Below are 25212 nucleotides of genomic sequence, written 5' to 3' on the forward strand. Positions count from 1 at the left end.
TGACTATTGTGTGCGCAGAGGACAGGTTGCATCCCCCATGTTTCGGAGGGTGGGAGTAGAATGGGGAAACAGAGGCTTTCTCAAGGTCAAAAAATTTAATCAGAGATGAGCAAGGGCCAGGACATCCCAACTTCCAGCTCAGAGCAGAATCCTGGAGCCCCACCTTTTGAAGGAATTATAGTGTGTGAGTTTTCACACTGTGCAGGCCCCCCACCCCGTCTCCATGGGTGTGCCTTATGAATTTAATCAGGAACAGAATCTTCCTTGCTTGCCCTGGCTCCCCCAGCACACAGTCCCACCTGGTTTCAGGCTGAGAAAGGAGGCCCGAGGTAGAGCATAAACCTCCCCGCTCCCGGTCTATGCTCCCATTATCTGTGCTTAGGCCCTAGAGCCTGTCACAGCATTCTCACTAAGCACTCTTTCCTTTCCTCGGGCCAATTAAATAAGCCTATAATAAAGGTGCCGGCAAGTATTGTGGAAGCCTGAGGCAAGGACTATTAAACCTAATGGCTCCATTTATTAGAGAGCCTCCCCTGCGCCAGGGACTGTGCCATATCTTTGCCTTCATCATTTCATCTAACCCCCATGGACTCAGGAGTTGGAAACTATTATCATCATCATTTCACAAACCGAGGCTTGGAGAGTAGCAGTATCTTTTTCTGACAGGGTGAAGATTTGAGCCAGGTTCGTGTGACTCCAAAGCTGGTGCTCTCTGCTGGGGAAGCGAAAAAAGTTTTGAAGAGACAATTTTTGAGCTAAGCCTTAACAGCCCATAGACTTTGGGAAGGAAGGAAGCAGAGACTGAGAAGTCAAGTCTGAAGGAACAACATGAGCAAGTGCGGGAAGGGCTGAGCCACATGGTGCTCTGGCACGCATGCGCTCTGGGGTGGCTAGAACAGAAGTGCCCAGACCTCTCAATTGCGACGGCATTATAGAAATGAATAGACGTTGTATTTTAAAGCAGTTTTGGTTCATAGAAAAATTGAGCAGAAAGTGTGGAGATTCCCATACACACTCTTGCCCCCCACCTCCTCCTCCACTATCAGCCTTCCCCGGCAGAGTGATAAATTTGTTATAGTTGATGAATCTACACTGACACATCCATAGGCCATAGTTTACATTAGGGCTCACTCTTGGTGTTGGACATTCTGTGGGTCTGGACAAATGTATAATGACATGTATATATCATTACAGTATCATGTGGAAGATTTTTACTGCCCTAAAATCCTCTGTGCTTTGATGATTCTTTCCTCCTCCCACCCTCCACCACCTCACAAGCATGGATCTTTTTTATCATAGTTTTTATCCCTAGTTTTGTCTTTTCTTTAATGTCATATAGTCAGAATCATACAATGTACAGACTTTTTTCATTGACTTCTTTTTCAGGCAGTCCCCAGGTTGCGAATGAGTTAGGTCCTGTGCATTTGAAAATGTTTCAAGATTTATATGCACAGAAAGGTAAAAATAAATACTGTATTAAGACAAACATCTGTCTAAGTTGCACTTAATAAGTAAATGTGCCTGTTCCAACTTACATACAAATTCAACTTAAGAGCAAACCTTCAGAACCTATCTTGTTCATAACCCAGAACTGCCTATATGTAGTAATATGCATTTAAAAGTTCCTCCATGTGTCCTTATGGCTTGATAGCTCATTTCTTTTTAGTACTGGATAATATTCCCTTGCCTGGATGGACCACAGTTTAATTATCTATTCACTCACTGAAAGACATTTTGGTTGCTTCCAAGTTTTGGCAATTATGAATAAAGCTGCTATAAACATCTGTATGCGGGTTTTTGCGTGGACATGACCTTTCAACTCATTTGGGTGAACACCAAGGAGTGCAGTTGCTGGATCATATGGTAAGAGTTTGTTTGGTTTTGTAAGAAACCACTAAACTGTCTTCCAAAGTAGCTGCACTATTTTTGCATTCTCACTAACAGCAAATGACAGCTCCTGTTGCTCCACATACTTACTAGCACTTGGTTTTGTCAGTGCTAGTAAGTATGTGGCCATTCTAATGGGTGTGTAGTGGTATCTCATTTTAATTTGCATTTCCCTAGTGACGTATGATACAGAAAATCTCTTCATAAACTTATTTGCCATCTTCTTTGGTGAGGTATCGACTCAGCAATTTGCCCATTTTTTAATTGGGTGGTTCATTTTCTTATTGGTGAATTTTAAGAGGTCTTTGTATATTTTGGATAACAGTCCTTTATCAAATATATCTTTTACAAATATTTTCTCCCAGTCTGTGACTTGCCTTCTCATTCTCTTCTTATAGCAGCTTTTCAAAAACTGATTTCCCAGGTCCTTCTTCAGACCCACTTTCTCTAGGAGTGGAACCAGAAGCCCTGAACTACAAAGATTCCCATGCAGAAAACCCAAGGGCCGGCACCGGCACCGGGAGCCTCCAGAAGGTGGAGCTGGGAGGTATCAGCAGATTAGCCTGAAAAGTAGATCAGGGCCAGATGAGGAGGAGGCACTTGAATGCCATGCTAAGGAAGGTGGTATTCCAGGCTCTCCTTTGTATTATAAGGCTCAATAAACATCTTAGGTGAAATTTTATAGAAAATGGAAAGGCACTGAGGAGAAACCAAGGTGTGATCCAATCTATGTTTAGGAAGAACATTCTGGTGATATTGTGTTGGAAGTATTGAGGATGTTGGATGCATTTGACCAGTTAAGAAATCATCAACATATTACTGCTGACTGGTGATAAGTCTCTTAACTAGGACTAGGCAATGATGGAAAAATGTTTTATTCAGTTCAACACAATAGTATTTTGTTAATATGTTTTCTGGACTGAGCACTGTCCCAGCTTTTAAGGATTCTGGGATGAAGTAAAATATTATTCCCCATCTTCAGGGAACTCACAATCTATCAAAATTTATTTAAAAAATTAGGTTGAGAAAAAGAGAACTAGTAATTAGAGTTATGGACTAAATTGTGTCCTCCTGCAAATTCACATGTTGAACTTCCAGTGTGACTGTATTTGGATATAGGGGCTTCATAAGAGTGAAGCCCTAATCTAGTAGGATTGGTGCCCTTAAAAGAAGAGAGACAGTAGAAGAAAGTGTCTGGTGCACACAGAGGGAAGGCCATGTAAGAAGGTGCCATCTGCAAGTCAGGAAGAGTGGTCTTATTAGAAATTAATCCTGTTTGCACCTTGATCATGTACTTCCAAGATCCAGAACTGCAAAAAAAAAATAAATGTCTGTTGTTTAGGCCACCTAGTCAGTAGTATTTTGTTATGGCAGCCAGAGCAGACTAATACAAGGTCTTAAATTCTTATTCATGGAGTGACACAGACAACATTAGTCAGGCCATTGATTGTACATGTTCAGAGCTCAGAGGAGACAACCTGGGCTTGTGTGGGCTGCTTATACTAAAGACAAATCGAGTGCAGATAGAGTGAAAAGAAGGCCAACAACTAAGCCTTAGATATGTCAACACTTAGCCAGTTGGCTCAGTTGGATGAGCATCGGAGTATTGGCTTCAAACAGGGGTTTCCAGGTAGATCCTGGTCAGGGTGCATGCCAGAGCCTGTCTCACTATCTCCCTTCCTATCACTTAAAAAAAAAAAAAGAAAAAAGAAATGCCAACATTTAAGAGTGATTACTAGCATTGGTAGGAACTCCTGTTTGATTATAATGTTGATAATGTGGCCCTTCTCCATCCTCTTTTCATTCTCAGAAGTGTGACAGGGGAGAGGATGTGAGATATCTGAAGTGAATTCTAGACTCACTGACAGAGCCAACATTCAGGTATGGAACTCATGAAATTTGACGTACTGTGAATTTGTTCATTAATCAGTTGCTAGCTTGTTTCATCTGTTGGATTCTTGCATTATTATTATTTAATATTTTATATATTACAGCTATGTTTTCTTCCACTAGAATGAAAGCTCCTTGAGGATAGGAGCTGACCTTGAACATCTTTGCTTCTCCTCTTTATCCTTAGCACTAGCATACAGCTGACCTTCCAGTGGATACAGGACAAATATTTGCTCTGAATGATTATAAGAAGGATGATTACATTTAGATAATCATTTTCTAAGCTTTTGTAAATTATAAAAATAGTCAAAATGATATAGTTTAAAAAATTACAATATGCATTTTAAAGCATAAAAAGATTATTAGAAATTTCAGAATTTTAAAAGAGTCCAAAAATTAACATCTCATGTCAATGGATCTCCTGATTCAAGAAAGAGTTAGGCATGAAACTAGACTTCAGAAAATGAGGGGTGTGACAACTGGGAGTCAGTGATGCATGGCCGTTGCCTGCAATACTATTTATGACTCCCTGACACCTCTCTGATGGGGTTAAGTATTTACATTCAACCAGATTCTCCCCTCTGACTCTTCAGGCTACTGTAACTGTCTCAGAGCCCAGGGAAAGCGGGGAAACCCTCCCTGTAGGGGTCCCAGGAAAGGGCAAATGGATCTCCCTTCCCTCTCCAGCATCTGAAGAGAACTTCCCTCTGGGAGTTTATGGCAGCTTGACCTCCAGCCTCTGGGTTGGAGAATCTAGCCATTTCTGTACTACATAAAAAGGGCAAGTGCATTCATTATTATTATATTATTATACAATGTATAATATATAATAGCGATTATACTGTCAGCAGCCAGAGTCTCTGACCACAGATCAGAGGCTGGGGTGACATAAATCCACCTAGCAAAGTCTTTGGAGATTCTATGTGAAGGTGAGAGGATTCTGTCTATAATGGAAGAGTTTCTTCTACAAGCAACTTTGGAGTTTAAATTTGGGGAGAATAGGAGGATCTGGACAAACAGTATTTAGTGTATATGGGATGTGATGCAAATGGTCACAATAGCATGCTCTGAGCCATAAAATGCTAATGGCTCTCAACCCTGCCCCTGATGGAGGCAGATGAGGAGTCACCCAGAGGCCTGGAAAGAGAGAAGGGGCAGCCTTCAACTTCTGGGGTCAGATTCTTTACTGAAAACCTGGCCAGCTTGGGTTTCACTTTCTGCTTCCCTGCTTTCATCAGCGCCTTTGTCTAGGCTTTATCCAGGCCCCCTGCCTGGTCTGAGGTCAGAGGATCAATGGCTGCCTGACTGTGGCTGAAATGGCCCCTCTACGGGGAGCCAAAAGCAAACTGCAAGGCAGCAGGAGGATCCTCTTAGTCCCTTTACGCAGGGGACCATGTGCGGGATTCTGAAGCAAACAAGCCAGCATCTGCAGGTGCTGGGTGCTTACACTACACTTAGTGGGACTGTAATATTTGTGGAATAAAAGAAGGCACATGCTTGCACTGGTCTTCCTTTCTGAAGGCACTTAAATTAATGTCCTCCCCAAAGTAGAAGAAACTACTCCAGCAGGCCCAAGCTGAAACAGCCCAGCTGGTCTCCCTTTATATTACACCACCCGGCCCCCCAGAACCCTGGGAGTTTTTAGAATGAAAACAGCGGTGCTTAGAACAGAATTGTCTGTTATTTGCAAAGAGGTGATTTACTGGCTTTGCCTCTACACCCTTTTATCTCTTCCTCTGCCCCACCCCACCACACAGCCTCCCCCTCTGTGGAACAAACGCTCCAGGAAGCCCACTGCAGAAAAGGCTCTTGAGAATAGGAATAACTAACCGGAGTGTCATCTGAACACCTTTTCCGGGACTAGGATAACGAGAATTATTCAAATGCAATCATAAAAATGAGGCCAGCCTGGCAGGAATAAGGTGGTGGTGGTGGGCGGAGTGGGGGCGGGGGGAGAAGTTGGGGTGGAGAAAAGGATTTCTTGCCAGTTTTAAGTTTTGCAATTTCTGAGGAATTTTCTTGGGGTCCTCATCTTCATCCGTTCAGCACAGGATGTCTTAGAGCTCTGCCTGGGTGGTTTGCTGAGGAAGACTTGGAGATGGGGCAGGGGCAGTGTTCCCGAGGTTGTGGGGGCCGCTGCGTTCCCACGTCCGAGGCAACCGCACAGTTTGAGGCTTTCTGTCCGCGGCAGCAGGCCCACGCCCGGTGTCTCCGAAAAGTCTCCAGCAGAGGGAGACACTCCGGCAGCTCCTCCGCCTGGAAAGCGCCGGGCCCGAGCGGGTGGGGGTGGTGGGGGTGGGGAGAGGGGGAGTGGGGAAGGGGTGGGGGGGGGGCCGGGGGCGGGTCCCTGAGCGCTGACGTCCCGAGCAGTGCTGGGAAGTATAGGCTGTGTTGTCACGCCGGTGTCAGTCTGATGAAGATTGGCATCAGGTAAGCTGTCATTCATTTCCATGTCAGAGCCGCTTCTGCAGGCGGCGCGGCTGCGGGCGGCTGCCTCGGAGCGCGCGTGTTTTATTCCGGTCCCCAAGCCGGAGTATTATTCATTGCGACAGGGCAAGGAGGAGAGCGAGCGAGGGAGGCAGCGGGAGGAGAGAGGGAGGCGGCAGGGAGGAGGGAGCGGGGAGCGGGGAGGGAGCGCGCAGGGAGAAGCTGGGGAAGCGCCGGCGAGCGTGGAGCGGGGCGAGGCTGGGGAGGAGGCGGTCCAGCGTCCGGCCGCCCTGCGCGCAGCCCGCTGCCTAGCCCGTAGGGCAGGGGCCGGGCGCGCATTGTCCGCGCGGGAGGAGGACCGCCGGGCCCGCGGCCCGGGAGAGGGCGGGCGGGCGGGGAGCTGCGCGCCGGGGAGCTAGAGCAGGGACGAGCGCGCGGGCCGGAGCTTGGTGCGGGCGGGTCGGGGCTGGGCACTCCTCCGGCGAGGCCAGCTCCAGGTTCGCTTTCTCCCGGCTTCGGGCGCCCTTTGGGTTGGCGCTGTTGGCTCCACTAGCCTGGGGCTGCCTTCGAGCGTCTAGAAGCTGGAGCAACCCCAGACTCAGGCGGGGTGACTTAAGTCAGAGCCACCGCCACGTCCGGCCTGGGCGAGTAGGGTTTGCAGGCGGATCGGGGGACTTCGGAATACGAGTCAGGGAAGCTGGGATCCCCGGGGCCAGTTTAGGGGCCCCAGCTCTGCAAGGAGCGGTAATTGTAGGATTACGGGCTTTGGGTGGACTGTTGGGAGTCCTTGGTGAGGTGGGGGAGGCCTGGGGCCCACGGCAAGGTTTGGGAGTAAGGAGTCCTCCTGGATCGAGTCCTTCAGGCACGAGTTCGTAAAAGAGGGGAAGGAAAGCAGAGGGCAGTAGGGCAGGGTCTCGAGTCTGCGCAAACTTTGCGTCTCTTTCGGGTTAGATGTGCGGGCTCTCCCAAGTCCCCGAACCCGAGGAAGAAACGGGCGAAGCAGGCTTCCCTTTGGGGGTCTCAGAAGTGCCTGCGCAGCAGGAAGACCCAGGCCCAGGATGGGCGTGCGGCAGAGCTAGGAGAGGTGGTGCACAGCCCCGAATTAGGGCTGGGGTTCGGGGCCGGGCTGGAGCTTCGGTTACAGGGTCCTGGCTGATTTTAGAAGCGTGATCGAAGGGCCTCTGAGTGGTTTAGGGATCGAATGTACACCCCGGCCAGAGCAGGGGCCTGGAGGTGGGAGTTGGGGGCCTGGGGTTACATCTGAAGCCGGAGTCGGAGGAACAATTGGCATTTTTTAGTATTTAGGCACAAATCACAGCTTTTTATCGGGGTTGAGGCTCTTGAAATTTGTGGATAGTCGAGCGCGCCGGTCCCCACGCTCCGTGGGTAGGCAATGAAAGTAGTTGATCCGAGTCATGGCAGGCGAGCCCCAAATTTCTGCTGCTTCTTCCGGAAAGAGGATCTGGAGGAGAGGACTTGAGGTCCGTAGTACCCGGTCCTAGGAGAAAGAAAGATTCCGGGAAGCGGACGAATCGAGGGGACATTCTGGGTGAAGCGACAGGAAAGCCTCTCAGGGCTCGAGGTGGATCCGAGGACTCCGAGAGTCACTGGGGAGTCTGCGGAGTAGCGTGGCGGGATGGGCTCTGGCTGCCCGCAGGGGCCGCGGCCTGCGCAGGGGCGCCGCAGCGAGGTGCCGCATCGCGCCCGGGAAGTCCCGGCTGCCGCGGAGGACCCGGGGGGCTCGTCTGCGGCGCCCAACTGGAACCGCTGGCTCTGGACACGCAGGCGCTGCCTGAGCTTCTCCGGGCCGGGAAGCCCCTCACGGGGCCGTGGGGGCGATGTTCCGCCTCGGAAAGGGGGAAGCTTGGGGTTCCCTACGCTCCCTCTCTTGTCCTCGGACTTCTCCAGCATGTTAACTTCTCGGATATCAAATGCTTTCCAACTGGTGGAAGCCAAAAGCTTTGCATTGTAGTCAGATTTAGGTAACCCCCTCCCCCAAACAGAAAACGATGGTGTTCAAACACAAAAAGATACATTACGCGAAGCCTAACCCTAGACCTCCGGCTTACTGGGCCGTTCTGGCCGTGGCGAGGCCTCAGGACCTTGGGGGAATGGAGGGGTCTCCTGTTCCGGGACGATAGATCTGAACCTGCGCCCCAGAGTTAGGCCTAGCTCGGGAAAGGGAGAAGTCCCGACCTCGGAGGGAGGTTGGCCGTCTGGCCAGCTAGGGGATCAGTGCGTTGGGGGACGTAAGGGAGGGAGGCTGGAAATGTCCTTTTTGCAGTCTTGGGCCGGACCTCCCAGCCCTCGCGCCCCTCGCTGGGGTTGCCAGACCGCGCTTCCGGGGCACAGAAGACGCACGACCCACGAGTGGCCGCCGGCGGCCCAGGGCGCGGCGAGAGCTGGCGGCCGAGCTCCGCTGTTGTTCTGCAGGCTTGGAATTCTTACCCTCTCTCCCGCCGGGAGCCTGAATGCGGGAGGGAGCCGTGACCCCATGGAGACTCCCCGTCCCCGCCTCCCCTTTGTGAGCTCCGAAGGCTTGAAAGCCGAGAGAAAGAGAAGCTGCTTAGAATAAGGGGCAGGGGGTTACCGGAGAGAGATGGGCCGGCCACCGCTCACAGTAAAATACCTCGCGCAAATTGCACTGAAGTGTACTGAACTCGAGACTGGCTGTTTTATGATCCTTTCTGGGAGTTTACTGCTCTCTGCTTTTAAGTCTATAGATTGCTTTAAGTTAATGAAAGTGCTGCTTTCAAAAGGAGCTTTTATTGTGGGGCCATGATGAGTCCAGTACCTCCCCTTTACTCTTCCAAAATGGGCCTGTTTAAAAAGAGGGAGACTCCTGAATTCCCACATGGACAGAACTTGGGGTAAGACACCCTGTGACAATAAGGATTAATAAAAATCAACGTCCAAGTAATTCAGGAAGACGAGTTTACTTTTTTCCCAGTCCAGTGTCATCTATATATTCTTATCTCGCCTTTTGGACTTCCATTGAGTCTGACTTTAAATGTTGCATGGTGCTTCCCCCTTACATCCCTTCTCAACATTGCTTTATACAGGCCTGACCCTATTCCATTAAATTCAAACTGGATTTCAGGGTTTCAACTGGCTGCCAAATCAAACTGCAACTAAAATATTTACTGGGGGGGGGGGGGCTGGGGGGGGCTTTGCTTTGCTTTTAGTAAGATAGATGTGTTAAAATGTCAGGGAGAAAGTCTGGAAACCTTGAGAAGAAATGTAGAAAGCTATTTTTCAGCACTTCTTCCTTTTTCAATCTATTTGGCACAAAAGGTGAGATGACAAGGGTTTTGACTTGGTCCTAACACAGAAACTGCAGTGAGGCTGGGCTGTGGCTTTGACCGCATGTCATAACCATTTAAACTGCGGTTAGTTGTTCAAAGCTTCTCCAAGCTGGGTTTCATTAACTCTACACCAGTTGCCTGGAAGTTCAGTAGCAATAAATTGTATAAACACATTTGAAGTAAGTTAGTGATGAAATAAGGAGAATTACTGTCTTGTGAGTGGAGAATCTTGAATTCATGGAGTTCTAGCTTAACTGAAAACATACCTCCTCTCCCTTGGCCTTGATGTTTATGGGTGCACCAGGGTGTGTGTTAAATTTCTTTCTGCCATGTCCATCTTCAACCTGGGGCTGTAACTCATTAGGGACCAAGGCATGCCTAGAAAGCAAAAAGGCTGAGTTTTAAAGGGGCTTCTATTAGCCTGGTTTAGAAACCAAACCAAACCCATCAACCTGATTTCCTTACTTTAGGTGAATGCAGTGTGTAATGCGAACAGCAGCAGAGCAGGCCAAATTAGATTTTTAAATGTTAGTGGCTTAATAATACTGTGTTGTTAGCAATTGAATTTGTTTTTTATTAAAGAAACAACTTATAAAATTTATAGGCTTCCAACATGTTGCAAGATTTCCATGCTATTTATTTAGCACCCCCCTTCTATCTCCAATTTCAGACTTTTGTTCTGATTTATTTAATTTGGAGCACATTTTCTAAATTAGTTTGAGGAAGGTGAGAAATGCTGTTCTAAGTTTTCCTTTTCCTAGGCTGTGTGGCACAAGGCCTGCGATGCTGAGATATATATAAATGTGTGATGCAATTGCTAGAGGTGACGGCATGGGAACCAGAGTGTCTGATCAAACAAAATGCAGATCAGAGTGTGAAAAAGGTGAAAGTGAATTGTCAGTTAGTTACCCACCGTTAGCCTTGATTCTAGCCAACACACCACACTTTGTATAAAACACTTCACGTGAGATTCATGACTTATTGAAGATTGAATTCTATCGAGAAGCAGAATTTAGAGGGAGGAGCCACACTGGCTGGGTTCTGGCCAGGCTGCTTGGCCAGCTTGTTGCAATGGGGATCTGCTAATTTAATTAAACCTAATACCTGGTGGGAATGGAGGAAGGAGATAATCAAGGCTGGAAGGTCAGCATGCTGAGCTAGTGTTTGGGCTGAAATTTGGGGGCTGGGCAGCTTTATACCCTGTCACTGTCTGGCTACAGGACTCCAGCAGGTCATTTAGCTTCTCGAACTTGGTTTCTCCATCTCTTAAATGAGTTGTTACACAAATTGCTCCTCAGGCTCTGAGGAGTGAATCCTGCACAAATCATACTGGGTGCACTCTAAATAACAAAGGGAATGGGGGAGGGAAGGCCTCTGAGTAGCAGTCACAATCTTCAGTGTGTTTTCTTTCTCTGTTTGGCTCCAAAGCTTTTCCCCATGGTTCTCAGGAGTTCTAAGGCTTCGGTGAAAGGGTAGCTCTCCTGCCTTTCTTTACATCCTAGAATTTGAAAACCCTGCTGTGATTCCAAACACCACCTGCACGTCATCAGGAGGGACAATTAAGTTGCTACGCTGGGGGAAGTGGCATGCTTATTCCCAATGATGCTACCTGGAATAGCTTTCATGCATCAGTTGAACACAGAATCTGACCTATCAGAAACCCAGTGCCTTCTCTATGCCATTGGGAAGAAGAGGCCTAAGCACCAACTAGGTTGTGACCTCTGGTCGGGCTGGGGGGATGGGTGCTGGTCCAGAGCTAGCTGCTGCCTGACCCTCGCTTAGCAGTCTTCATGCTGGCAGTTTAAAGCAGATTCTGGGTCAGAAACTGGCACTTATGCAAACGTATATGTACTTGGACACCTTTTTCCTTCAAGTGTCTGATTTTTTAAAGCCAGCCTTGATTCTGAAGATGCGGCTCCAGTAGAAGGCCTGCTTTTAGTTCTCCCTTGTCTGTGGGGACTTCTTGGAGTAATTTTTTCCTCCATTGTAGCCTCCTGCAGTCACAGGCAATATCTTCGTCTCCATTCTGATTGGGGGTAAGAATCCCATTGAGGGGGAGAAGGAGCAACCAGTTTGCTGAGAGAGTGGAAAGGTTCAGTCCTTCTTCCACATGCCCCAGCAGTGAGGGAGAACCAAGCCCCAGATGCTTGAGAAGAACTTGCTGTGTGAGCTTGCTGCAAACGAGTGTCTTCAGGGGGACCTGCTGTTTGGCTTGGAAGCCTCACTGCGGGCCCTGCCTGCCTGGGTTTCTAATTACACGAATGAGGTTCTGCTAAGACCTATCTCACTAAAAACACATCCCTGTGTGTAATAAGAAACCCTAAACCAGGCAGGATATTTTAAAACTGAAGCAATGAAGATTAGATTAAGTCTCCACCAAACAGCTTCGTTCTCGTATTATTTTTGGCTGGAATGTGGAGGAAAGCAGCTGGCCCCGGGGCCCCAGCAGACTGAGGGTTCTGATGGCGCTGGGGTGGGTGGCGTAATTGTTAGTTTCTCTGCTTAACAGGAATGTGGCCAATTTCAGTACAGCTCAGTCAAAGTAGTGGGGGTCGGAGGGAGCCCCAGGGTTGGGGAAGGGCCAAAGAGCGGCCCAGGATCAGCAGGTCCCAGAGCACTGAGGACACTTCTAAATTCTCCACCTCGTTGGGAGCTAGTCTTTTGTGTTCAGCCTATGCTGCCACTCCCAATCCCATCTTATGCCTAGTAAACCCATCCATTCTTCGCAAGGCCTTTGGAAGAACTTTAATATATTGGGTACCTTTCTAGGTGGAGAGGAGGAACAAATAGTTGTCCAAGATTCCTGGAAATGGAGCCCAGAAACCTGGAATAAAGCCTTGTCTTGTTCTGCTGGGCAGAGGCACCATGGTGTTTCTTCATTCAGCAAGTATTTAAAGTGTCTCCTGTGTGCCTGGCACGGCCCTAGGCATTGAGGATACAGCAGCAACAACAGATGAGCACACATGTGTAATCATCAAGTCCCTGTCCTCAAAGAGCTCGCCTGCTGCGGAGACAGAGTAGAGTGTGGGCTTAGAATTGGATACTACTGCATCGAGAGCCTGGGTGTGCTAGTTACTAGTCAGATGAATTTAGACAAGTGGATTAACATCTTTGATCCAATTTCCCCACATATAAAGCAGGAAATAGAAGTATAAAGCTCAAAGGATTGTGGAGTGAGCATTTATAAGGTCCACAGCACGGTGTCTGGCACATGGGAGAGGCTCTCCCAGTTCTTTGCCCTGGGGTGTTGGGCTGAAGCGCCAGTGGCTGGGCTACCCAGCTGAACAGCCCCTTTCTGTTCTGCTTCCTGAGGACATGGCCTGGCCTCTTCACAGTACTGGCACCATCAGCAAGTGCTGAACAAACAACTGGTCACGTGTGGCCTGGAGCTGCCTGCTGCGTGCAGAGTCTGGCAGGGCCATGATAGAAATAGACCTGTCCTCAGGGGACGTGCAGTTTGGGGGTGGACAGCACCACATACACAAATGCATAAAAGGTGATGTGCAGACGCACTGAGGTGACAGGAGAAAAGGCACAGGTTGTTGCTGACCAGAGGAGGCACAGGAAGGACGGGATGCTGCTAAGTGACCAGTGTGTGGTGACCAGGGAGACGTCCACAGGGGAAGTGTGCTTTCCGTGCTGACTCAGAGTGAAGAGGTCAGCCCCCCAAGTGGACTGGCCCTGCCTCAGGAGTTCCACCTGGGCCTCCCTGCTGAGCACTGGCCTCTGTCACACATGGAGGGATTCCTGAAAGGACTTTCATGTTGACTTCTCCATGGATAGAACTTAGGCTAATGACAGTGCGTGAAACAGTAATTCCGTTCCTGACGACAGCACAGCTCTCTCCAGTGTTCCTACTTTTCCTAAATCAAGAGAGCAGATAGTATAGTTCCACACCTCGCCCTCACGGGGACCGTGAAGCTAGCCAATGTCAGAGTGGTTGGGATGATGCAGGGGACAGGGATTTCTCTTGGTGTCAGAGAATGGTGGACACTGGCCGTGTGTGGCCTTCAACAAGAGATCGACCTCTGGATGTCAGTTTCCTCACCTATTCAGTGAGGAGCTTGAAGTTGCTCTCAGAAGCCCCCTTCAGCTCAAAGTTCCATGGTTCTGTGTTTCCTTCTAATTGTATTGCTTCAGGACTGAGCAGTCACTGACCCCCATTCCCCCAGCAGCATCATGACAACACACAGCTGCAGGGCACAGCCTGTGACAGAGTGGCCCCTGGGTTGCCCTTGTTGGTCTCAAGACAGAAGAACAGGTTGACTTTGACTTCCTGGGGCTAATGGACGTGTCCTAGCAATAGGGGTTGGCTCCATGAGGATAGCATTTTTAGTCTGAAGACTCACCGGCCTCTTCCTAAAAGGCAACGTTAGCTTATTTTGTTGAGGCAGTGTGTGGTGTTGAGAGAAGCAACACAGTCTTTGGTGTCAAATTCTCGGACCTGAACCTGGTTCTGCTAATGCTAAGTGGTGTGTCCTTTGACACATCACTTAACCTCTCTGAGCCTCAGTTTTCTTAGCTATGTAGTCAGGATAATAATCATATAGAGCACATAGGAGTATTAAAGAAATTATCTAAAAGTGCTTGGCACGTGGTAAGCTCATGGTGGATATTAGTTTTCTTTCCTAATAAAGCATGTTCTTGTGTGCTCTCTTGATTGATTCTGTCAACTTTGTGAAGCAGGTGATATGGGTATTATTATATCACTTTACACATGAGAGGAACGGACTCAGAGAGGGGCTCTGGAAGAGAATGGATGTGTCTGCCTGTTCACGGGGGAAGTGCGTTAATTAAGGTAGCTCAGGTCTACCTGCAACCACTATGGTCTTTTCTTTAGCCTTGTGGAGACAAAGGAAGTGCCTTGCTGAGCTCCGAGGGCTGCTCTGCCCTGAGCTCCACCTATTTCTCTCCTGAGAATCTCTTTAAAGCAACCAGACAAACACATCTCCCCTACCACCCGTACCTTTGTCTGGCAAACCCCGGGGAAAGCTATCAGCTGTTATGGAAACCAAAACTTAGAAGATCTATTTTTTTACTTCCACAAAGCCTTCAGTTATAAGTGGGGCTGTGGCTGGTGCTGACAGAGCTGCAGGCAGCCCTCCTGCCTCCATCTGCCAGCCTGAGCTGTAAGGAGCATGGGGTGAGGAGAATGTCCCCAGGGGTTGACACCCACAGCCCTCCCACTCACAGCCCTGACAGACACCAAGGGACATTTAGCCCATCAGTAGGGGTCTGCTAACGCTGATGAGGTGGGGGATGGGCACAGTCTCCTAACTGCGGGGTGGCACAGTGGGTCTCAGGTAGAGTAGGGGCAGTGAGCCCCACCCCCAGAGATTCCTCTAACTGCCCTCCCTCAGTCAGGTCGTTGTCATTGCATCCTGCTTTATCACAAGGCCTGGGATGAGCTGTGGGAATAGAGGGCTGCCCCTGCCCTGCTCTGGGAGGCCATGCTCCTTATGGATTGTGGGTTCTAGTTCCAGGTCAGAGGCCCAGAGACTCTGGGTGTGCCCAGTGCCCATGTCACAGGTGCCTGTTCTTGTTCCTGAGCCATTCACGGGTAATGCATCCACCAGCCAACAGCATGCCCGAGCCCATTGTATAGTGAATGCTCAGTGTGTGATGTGTGCTCCTCCTCTAGGAACTGCATTATCTCATTGGGAGCCTGAAAAAATCAGGTCAAAATGAAGAGCTCTCTGACTCTAACACTCTTCTAACTTGCTTGGATTGTAGCATCATAATTTTATACAAGCAGGAGGTTAGACGAGATTATGGTTGAGGTCCCTGTGAGTCTACCGGTCTATGACTACATGCTAAAGTGTGTGGTCCAGATCTCTGAGCGTCACAAATCTGGAGATAGTGGTAGGACACCAACAGATGTTTAGCCCAGTGGTGTTAGGGCATGTCTCATTCTGATTAGGTGAGGGGGGTGGGAAGGTGAGGGTTTAGTGGCCACGGGCTTCATTTATTTGGCTGCAGGTGCTGGGAAAGCTCTTACTGAGAGGGGTCCTTCTGAGTCCTCCAGGCCTCAGGAAGAGCATGGGGACAGAAACTGAACAAGAGAGCTCAAGTGGTGTGGTGCGAGCATTTGCTGCTGCTGCTCTCCTGTGGCCCATGTAGAAGTGCTGGTCTTGCCCTGCTGCCATGTTGGGAACTCCTCCTTTAACCCCCCCTGCCCCGTGCCTCTCTCAGCTCTGGGAGGAGAGGGCTAGACTCATAGTGGGACAGTCTCCTAGGACCCTCCTCTCTGTGATGTGATCTAGAGGAAGGCCAAGGAGCTCTATGGAGCCCCCCAGCCTTCCCTGGAGGCCATTCCCAGGGAAAGTGACTTGCTCTTTGCACAGGCATAGCTTTCCTCAGGAAGGTATCACTATCCTTTAGAACTTCGTAGTGGCAATGAGGCAAGACTGCTACCTCCTACTGACTTCCTCATTGTCAAGGAAGCCCCTTTCCAAGCTGGACGTCTGGTCTCCAGGAATACTTTTCAGTCCTTTCCACTGGATTTTGGAAGGGAGGAGCGGGAGGAGAACTTCAGTACTCTGGGGAGTGCCATTAGCTGGAAAGTGGGGGCAGGGAAGAGGGGAGCTTTCCTGGCATTCGTTTTGCACAGAGCCCTGGTTCTGGGTCCCTGCCTGACCACGTGGAACTGGACTCTTCCTGGGAGGGAGGGATGGCTGCCACAGCTCACTCATAGATTGAGGGAGAAGGATCTTGTTGGTCTCTGTGGTTTTTGGGTAGCTGAACAAGGGCACAGATTGGAGGCTCCTTCACTTTGTGCTGGGCCCTGTGCTGGGGGCTCTTGCCTCTTTATTTTATCCAGTGATGCTCAGAGAGGTGAGAGAACTGTCCAAGGTCACCCAGCTGGTTTGCTGTGATCTTGAGCCTGGTGATCTTTCTAGCCCAGCTGGCTGTATGCTTCGGGAGCGTGTTTGTTTATGGATTCCTTGCTGCCTTCTTTCTCCATCCCCCTCCCACCCTAGACCCCATGCTTCAGTATGTACAGGGCTCTGGCCTGGGTAGGTCACCAATGGTATGACAGGGATGACTGAGGCAGGATAGTCCTGAGCAAGCCAGATGCTTGGGCCTGAGGCTCGCCGCAGCCATATGACCGCTGGATGACCATAACAGCTGGCCCCGCTTCCTCATCAGTAAGTGATGGTGGTTGTGCCTGTCAGGGCTGTGCCGAGTTATGTATGTGATGTGTCATGCACATTATACATACATAAATGAAAGCACCTATAGTGTCTGGCAAGTAATACGCGGGGAGAAAACTGGTTGACGCAGGCTCTATGATTCTTATTAAGGTAGAACATGCGTGCAAATATACACCCCTCTCATATTCACGGAGTGATGACAGCCTATTTAAGAATGAAAACTTGACCTGCCATGACTACCCACAGCCAGGGTATGAACCATACCCTTTGGAGTTTTTTCTGGGGTCAATTTCAGAGCACACAGACCTATATTGCATGTCTACTATGTGCCAATATTTGTTTGCACTTATGTTTTCCATCTAATCCAGTGCAGAGGCCACCTGGGGCCTGGTGTGTGCGGGGTTGCCTCTGCCAGGTTCATCAGCCCAAATCAGGCGTCCGGTTCCTCCCTGCTGGTAACATTTATTCAATTGAAATTTATTGGGCGCCTTCTATGTGTCAGGCTCCCTGCCAGTAGGGCTCACAGTCTATGGGGGAGGCAGGCATTCATGTTCTGTAGGTAATTCATGAAACCAGGACAAGAGCCACGGAGAAGTCCAGGAGGTCATGAGAACATAACTGGAGAGTGTAACCTCCTCTGCTGATAGTGGAGGGCATCGAATGAGGCCCCTCCCAGGGAGAGACCCGGCCATCCTGCAGGCTGCTTTTCCATCCCAGACAAGGACGGGACAGTCAAGAAGACAGTGGCACCAGAAGAACCCTGCCAGGGAGTTTTGCTCTCACCTGTGTTTCCCGTCCAGGCTACCTCACAGCATAGCTGATGCTGTTCCCGCACCCCTGCTCTCCTGCTCACGCTCCTTGAGGGCGTAGCTTTCAGGAGGAGCCTTTAGGAAAAACAGGCACCCCATCTCCATTCTTCTTGCAGCCCCAGCCAGGGCCCCAATTGTATCTGCGGGTACGTGGTGATGTTCACGTTCACATCTTACCTGAGTCTGATTCCTGGGTTGCCTTCACGGGCAGCAGCTGTGAACTTGGGAAGAAAAGGTCACCCTTCTTTCTTAGTACCAACCGGGATCACTGCTTCTGTTGGATGACCTGGCCCTGTCCTTTAGATGGGATGGAATCAACTTCTTGGTGCAGTGGCCAAGGCCATGCTATCCTTTCAGAAACACTGGGGACAGTTTGTGAGTATTCTGTAGTCTGGTACTTTGGAGGGGTCAGTGAGGAGAGGCAGGAGGGGGTGGCCAGAGAGTTAAATGAACTTAAATCCTTGAGGCGGTAAATGCAAAGTTACATGGACATGAAAAGACAGTTGCTCTCATGGGAAGGGATCCTCGCCTGAGGCCAGGCACCCCTGGGCTGGCAAAGGGTACCTGCCCTGGGATCAGACAGGGAGGGGTGAAAGCCCAGCTCCAGCCATCTGGTGGGGGCGCACTTTCTGAACCTCTTTGAGCCTTAGACTCTTCCTTTTTGTGAACGGGGAGAACAGTGGCTCCTTGCAGGGGACTAAATGAGACAATGCAGCAAAGAGCCTGGCCCAGTCCCTGGCCCTCACTCTGTATATGTGAGTCCCTCTCCTGTCACTTCCTTCTCTCTCCCCACAGTGCTGGACAGAGACCAAAAGGAGGGAGTGGGATACAGGAAGACCCTGAGCCTCTCTGGGGAGCACAGCTAGAATGGTTCTCTGAGGACACTGCAGGATGGGGACATCAGTGTCAGAGCCAGGCAAGATTTCCTGGACAACAGGGGAGGCAGTGTTGTAGGTCTTCTGAAGAATGAGGACAGCATAGGTGGCCTCAAAGAGGGCGAGGAAGCAGAGATTTCTGCAACAGGGAATTGGGAGGAAGAAAAGGAGAAGAGAAAGGGAAGAAGGAAGGAAGGAAGGAAGGAAGGAAGGAAGGAAGGAAGGAAGGAAGGAAGGAAGGAAGGGAGGGAAGGAGGGAAAGAGGTAAGGAGAAAATAAACATCTACGAAGTGTCTACTACGTGCTTGACATTGAGCTAGGTGCTTTAACACACATTATTTGATTTTTATAAATTTAGAAGCATGGAACCTTAAAGCAATGTAATTTCAGAACTGGACAGGATACAGAACATCTATTTCAACCTCTGTATTTTACATATAAAACAACTGAAGCTCAGAGCAAGTGTAGCTGGTGCAGAGTAGAAAGAGCATAGACCTTGGAATCAGAAAGACTAAGTTTGGCTACAGACACAGAAACTTTCCTTCTGAACCTCAGTTCTCTTACCTGTAAGATGAGATAGTAATCCTCAGTTCTAGTGGCAGCCATGACAGTGAAATGGATCATTGGTGTCAAGTGCCTGGTGTGGTATCCGGGGCTCTGGGGGCCCGTGTCCCTTCCCCTCTCAGCCCTGCCCCTGCCCCTGCCCCAGCTAGCACATGGCTCTGTCCTCACCCACAGAGCACACTAGAGCCATGAGCAGACCCCGTCTTGTGCCCGCAGAAGGCCTGGGGCCCACGTTCACTCTTTCATTCAGCTGTCCTTCATGTCAATGGGTTCCTCCTGTGTGTGTCCTGTTCCTGGGATAGAAAGGTGAGTAAAAACAGATGTAGCCTCTATCCTGACAGAGTTGACAGTTGGATGGAGTAGAGAGGCATTAGTTTTTAAGGAATCATACAAATAAATATGAACATACAAGTGTAAAAAGAGTGTTGGGAAGAACACGAAACCGTGAGAGCATTCAACAGGGAGGTTTTATTTAGAGGGGACTGGAAACAGTGTCTTTGAGAAAGTGATGTTTGAGCTGAGACCTAAGTGAGGAAAGAAGGAAGGGAGGGTGTTGGGGGGCAGTGGTGTGAAGGCCCTGGGGAGAGGGGAAGGGGCTGACAGATGGCAAGGAGGCTGGGGCACAGCCACAGGGCCAGTTGTGATCACAGAGCTCAGAAAAGAGTGCAAGGAGTCTGACTCTGGGCCCCTGAACCTTCGGAAGTGGTGGGGCAACCTGTCTGAGACCCTGGAGTGGAGGCCAGGCTGACGCTCGGCTAGAGGCCTAGAAAGACAAGCAGATTTCTCCAAGCTTCAGTTTTCTGTCCCCAAATGAAAGTGATAACAAAAATCATGAACAGATTGCAGGGCCATGGTGGAGAGAGAGGAGTAAAAATGTACAGTGGAGAAGGTATTTTACCTTCATTGCTGTAAGTGAACAGAATCAGATGTGTTTACGTTAAAGCGCTGATGACTTGAATTTATAATTGAATACAAGCCAACCCTTCTATGGCTCTCCACCTCCTGGTCCAGCTTCTGTCACTGTCTTCTTCACACACTCTGCTCCAGACCTCCCTGCCGTAACTGGAGCGTCGGCTGCTCCTACCCCAGGGCTTCTGTACTTGCTGTCCCCTCTGCCTGGAGCACGTTCCTCAGGTATTTGTTGTTATTCTAGATACCCCTACATGTCACCCTCGCAGTGAGGCCGTCCCTGAAGGCCCTCCCTAAAATGAAATCCCTTTTTCCCATCCCTGGCTCTCCTTCATCTTTTTTATTTTTTATCCAGTAAGTATTAGACTCAATCTCTCTCTCTCTCTCTCTCTCTCTCTCTCTCTCTCTCTCTCTCTATTTTTTAGTGCTATAATTGAGATCAGTGCTTGTGTGTAGTGAAATCCCAGCCAGTGTTTGGGGAGAGCTGGTTGCTGGTGAAATAATTTGTGGAGTTCATTCAAAGATGCTTTTTCTCTTCCTTTGAAACTGATTCATTGAATGTCAGAACTGGAAGGAACTAAGAAATTGGTCTTTGAATAACTTTCTCATTTCACATCTGAACAAACAGGCCCAGAGGTCAAGGGGCTTGTGAACTTCACATAGCACAGAGCCCCGGTGCGAGCTAGGCCTCTGGGATTTACAACAGAACTCTGTCAACAAAGTTTTGGGTTCTCTGCATGACACAGCCCCAGGGGAGGAGGGGTTTGCTTGGTGGGCTCCCAACTTCCTGGGAGTTGGAGGGTGGGTTGGGGGAATGGCTTGAGAGCTCTGGCTTTTTTGAATTCTGCTTTTAGGGCCACATGGCCTGAGGGGCTGTAATTTCAATTCAAGATCTCTATTGCTGCTGCTCAACTCCTGTGAGACATTTTGGGGCCATTGTTTTAGGTGTTGTTAAAGGTGGCCGGTGGTCACTGACAGGCAGGTATCTCTCCCAGCACTTGGAGGGAAGAGAAGGAGCTGTCAGTATCTGTCAGGTCAGTCCACAGGAAATGATTATAAAGCTCTTGGTGCATCTGCTGACGTGGGGACTGATGCAAAGAAGTGTCAGTTTCTGGTCCTGCATTCCAGGAACTCTGAGTCTAGCTAGAGAGATACTTCACTAATATCAGTATCAATATTAAAATAGTAATAATAGCAAACACTTATTGGGTGCTTACTATACTGGGCACAGTTCCAAAACACTTGATTAACTCACTCAGTTCTCAGGACCACTCTTTGAGGCAGTGCCCTACCTCTCTCACTTTTGTGTAGCTGCAGCACGGATGCATGAAGTCAGCTGTTCAAAGCTAGGATGTGAGGGAGCCAGGATTTGAGCCCAGGCCAGGTAATCTGTCACCAGTGTTCATCCTCTCATTCATTAATTCATTAAGTTAAATAATAAATAACGCAAGACAATAATGTAAGACCCATCAGAGAAGGTAGTGTGAGGTCAAGGGAGACAGTTTCACTGAAGGCTTGAGTGGTCAGGGATGGCTTCTTGGAGGAGGTACCGCCTAAATCAGGAGTGTTTGGATAGACAGAGGGAGGTTTTGCCCTCTGGGTTTTCCATTCTCAGATGGAAGGGACAGCAGTTAGGACTGCCTGGGCGAAGGGCTTGTGGTAGGGATGAGTGCCCTCCTCCCTTGAGACATAAGTTTGACGAAGAAAAACAGTATTGAATTCCTCTACCAGCTTCCTAGAGAGGGCTGGGAAGAGCATCCTTCAACCCGCCCCCCTACACAGAAGCTGGTCCCCAAGGTCTCATGCCATGGGGACTCTGCCTAAATTCTTTCCTGAGTGAGACACTCACAATTCAGACTTCTTAAATGTTTGGGGAACTTCTATGAAGATCCTCTGAATGTCCTCAGGATTGTAGCTGTTCTGTCTGTAAAATGGGTTGATAGTCACCCTACTGTGGGACTGTAGTAAGCATTTGAAGGGGGCAATGTCTTGAAAGAACTGGGTCCAGTTCACTTCAGTTACTCAACACCTCTCTTCTTCTGTCTATGCACCTCAAGCCCAGCTCAACCTAGGTTGGCCACCCTTGGTCTGAGCCTGTGGCTGGAACACAGAGGGATTTCTCTATGTGATCTAACCCTTTGGAACTGTGCTGGGGGACAGGCCTAAAGCTATTCTTCTTCTTGGAGTAGGAGTCACTGATAACTCCCCTCAATTATGTTTGCATTCTGAAAATACATTTGCTTTCTTTTGGAACCGTAGGCTCAAGGAAGCCTCAGTCACAGGGTGGCCAGCCATCTTGGCTTACCCAGGACTGTACTGGTTTAGTGCTGAAAGTTCCATGTCCAGGGGACCCCTCTGCCCAAGGCAACTTGGGGCAGTTGGTTACCCTATGAATCAGTCAGGAGGGAGAGGATTTCTTGGGGCTGAGGCTCCTGCACTTGCTAGTGGCTGTCCCATCACTTCCTCTGTTTGGCTTCTGAATCTTCCAGCAACAGAAGTCCCTGGAAGGCCTGGTTGAAAGATAAAAGTCTTTGGCTTCAGGCAGACCAGAATTCAAATCCCACATCTATTACGTACTGTCAGCTTGGCTTTGGCCAAGGATCTTAACCTAAGTCTGTGTCCTCATTTGTAAAAGTGGGGATTATAATAACTACATTATGGTGCTGTGTTGAGACTAATGGCCTGATGTATATAGAGCTCCTAGCCTATGAAAGGTGCTGCATGTAACAGGCTAAGCTCTCTGAACCATCACTTTCATTCCCATGCGGGATGGGATGGGAGAAGTAGCTGCTTTCTTCTCTCAGGGCTACCAGACTGGGAAACGTTCTCTCCAGCTTCTCTAAGCCAGTAGCACATGGACTGCCCATGGCCATGTCCTGGCCTGGCAGCAGCTCTAGAGAGGGGCTTATGAAGGATCCTTGGGGTGTTTGTGTGTGTGTGTGTGTGTGTGTGTGTGTGTGTGTGTGTGGAGAGAGATGGAGATAGGTAACCGGCTGTTTTCCCTGCTTATGAGGTTGAGCAGATGGGCAGATTCCTGGGGCTTTCAGTGTGTCTCTTCCCCTTTCCCTGACTCTTTTGACTCTCTGGAAAATAGGAAGGCTCCTTGGAAGCAATGAAACTTTCAGGAGGGATGTTGAGGAGCCTCTAGACCCATTTGGCCTTCTTTTAGATGAGGACTTCGAGAACAGGAGGTTTGCAGTTCACCTGCGACCTGACCCATGGTTAGTGCCCGGGCATTTCCTATCCGAGGCCAGAGAGGCTCCTGGCCCCATAGGCTGGGGTGTCCTTTAAGCTCTGAGACACATGGGGCATGATGGCTGCAGCATGCTGCAGGGCTGTCTTCTGACCGTGGATTGTTGGCTTTGTGCGTTATTGGTGACACATCTTGAATTCCTGCCCAGCTACCCTTGGTCACTGTGGCTTCCTCCTGGGCCACCTCTCCCCAGTAGAAGGTGAGATGTGCTCATGGGACATTGACTTTTTTTGTAAATTAATTTTTTTACACGGACTCTTTTTGATATTCACATGAAACTAAGAAGAGAAAGTCATTTTCAAAGACATTCTAATTCACCAAATGAGGCGCTTTTCGTCAGATCAACTATTTTCCTGGATAAGCCACACTACAATTGACCTTAATGAGCTGGGGCATCAGCAGATTTCATTCACTCAGTGAATGGCGTGTTCATTAAGTGCCAGTATGGGCAGGGAATGGTTTCATCCAGAGCAGAGAGCATGAATGGGCTATTACTCTGAGCTGAATGTGTCTGTTTCCTGTGGGGTTTTCCTCGGTTGCCTGTGGATCCTCCATTTGCTCAAATATATTTTAATTTATTTAGCACCCACTGTGTGCTGGCCACCATGCTGGGAGACAAAAGAGGATAAGATTTGGCCTCTACGTGAAGGAGCTTACAGTTGGAGTGAAAGCTAAATTATTTTAGAGGAGTTACATAATAATATATGAGAGTGGTTTATCATAAGAGATGTTACAGGATATGGGGGACTCATCCCAGATGAGAGGCACGAATAAGAATGAGGATTTCGGAGGAAGGAGAGATGGGGGGGGGGGCGCTGGAAGAATCAGGAGAGACTTCACGGAAGGCGTGGGTGGTGTGCCAAGCCCTTGATACTCACAACCTAAAAGCAGGCTTGGGATTTGGGTATGACTAGCCCTGTTTTTACATATGGCAAAGGCCCAGGTCACACAGCTTGTAAGACTGGACCGGAACTCAGACCCATCTGTGTTTGAACTTTTTCTATTAGAAATCTTGTCTTGCGTGAGTTGGGCCTTGAAGGTGGATAGGATTGAATAGGCAGAGAGAGGGGAACCCTAAACAAGGGTGTGTGTGTGTGTGTAGAAAGATGATGAGCAAAGGCTCTTTTGGTAGGGCTTTGAGCAGAGCAGCCTGGAAGGGAAAAGCCAGCCTGCTCCAGGGAGGAGGAGCCTGCAGTTCTGGGCTTCTTGTGGAGCAGAGACCTACGCCTCTGGACCCTTGCGCTTTTCTCTCCTCAGCACCACTCCTCCCCACATAGGAATCAGAAAGCTTTCCCAGGCCTTGAGCTGGATGATGGCTACACTGGATTCTTCCAGGGAGACCTCGCAAATCCCTAGCATAATAGTAATAATAACAACACCATCTCACACCTGTTTCATGCTTTTCCATCCACATAGTCCCTTCACTTGAAACCCAAAACAAACTGTGAAGAAAGACATTTTGATGGGTGAGCACAGTCCATGGCTCCAGGCCACTTCGACTTGGGTCTGAGAGGACAGACCAAGTGCAAGCTCCTCAGACAGGTTACTCATGTGTTCCATTTTGTGTGCAGTACCTACACATAGTAGGTGCTCTGTAAGTGTTTGCTAAGTGTTTGAATGTATTATGGGGGAGTCCCACTGAATTTTTGAGTGATTACCTTCCTTATTTTCTGGAGTCCGTTTAGTGTCCTCTGTGCCCAGTGCCCCCCTGTCTCAGTTGAGTAGAGATCATGGCAAAGCCCATGTGCATTTACAGTTCAAAGTTGAAAGAAATATGTTCTCTTTCTTTAGTTAGGCTATCTGGTTCAACTGAGGTTTACATGAGAAATTAAATAACGACACCCTATCTTTCTACTGTACTTTTATAGTGTGCTAAAAGATATATAATAAAATTTGTCATTGTAACCATCTTTAAGTGTGCAATTTAATGACATTAATTCATAGTATTGTAGAAACAGTACCATATTTATTTCCAAAACTTTTTAATCATCCTAATGAAAACTCTGCTCCATTAAGCAATAACTCTCTATTCAGCCCTCACTTCAGCTTTTTGTAACCTCTAATCTATTTTCTGTGTCTATGATTTTGCCTATTTTAGATATTTCATAAACAAATTGTAATATATTTGCCTTTTAGTGT

The 25212-nt window shown here is 48.8% G+C and overlaps 1 protein-coding gene across 5 annotated transcripts in view; it reads left to right on the plus strand.

Moving 5' to 3' along the window:
* The first annotated feature begins 6137 nt into the window (after window positions 1–6137).
* The window catches only part of PKNOX2 (PBX/knotted 1 homeobox 2), a 259555-nt gene continuing 240480 nt past the window's right edge, over window positions 6138–25212 (plus strand). For 3 of the 5 annotated variants that reach the window (XM_066365135.1, XM_066365140.1, XM_066365136.1), the window contains exon 1: window positions 6138–6207. The gene's annotated coding sequence lies outside the window, so the exon portion shown is untranslated. The remainder of the gene's footprint in view (window positions 6208–25212) is intronic. The other 2 variants (XM_066365137.1, XM_066365138.1) reach the window with 2 other exon arrangements.

Source organism: Saccopteryx leptura, chromosome 2 (assembly GCF_036850995.1).
Source record: "Saccopteryx leptura isolate mSacLep1 chromosome 2, mSacLep1_pri_phased_curated, whole genome shotgun sequence".
In the NCBI taxonomy this organism is placed as follows: domain Eukaryota; kingdom Metazoa; phylum Chordata; class Mammalia; order Chiroptera; family Emballonuridae; genus Saccopteryx; species Saccopteryx leptura.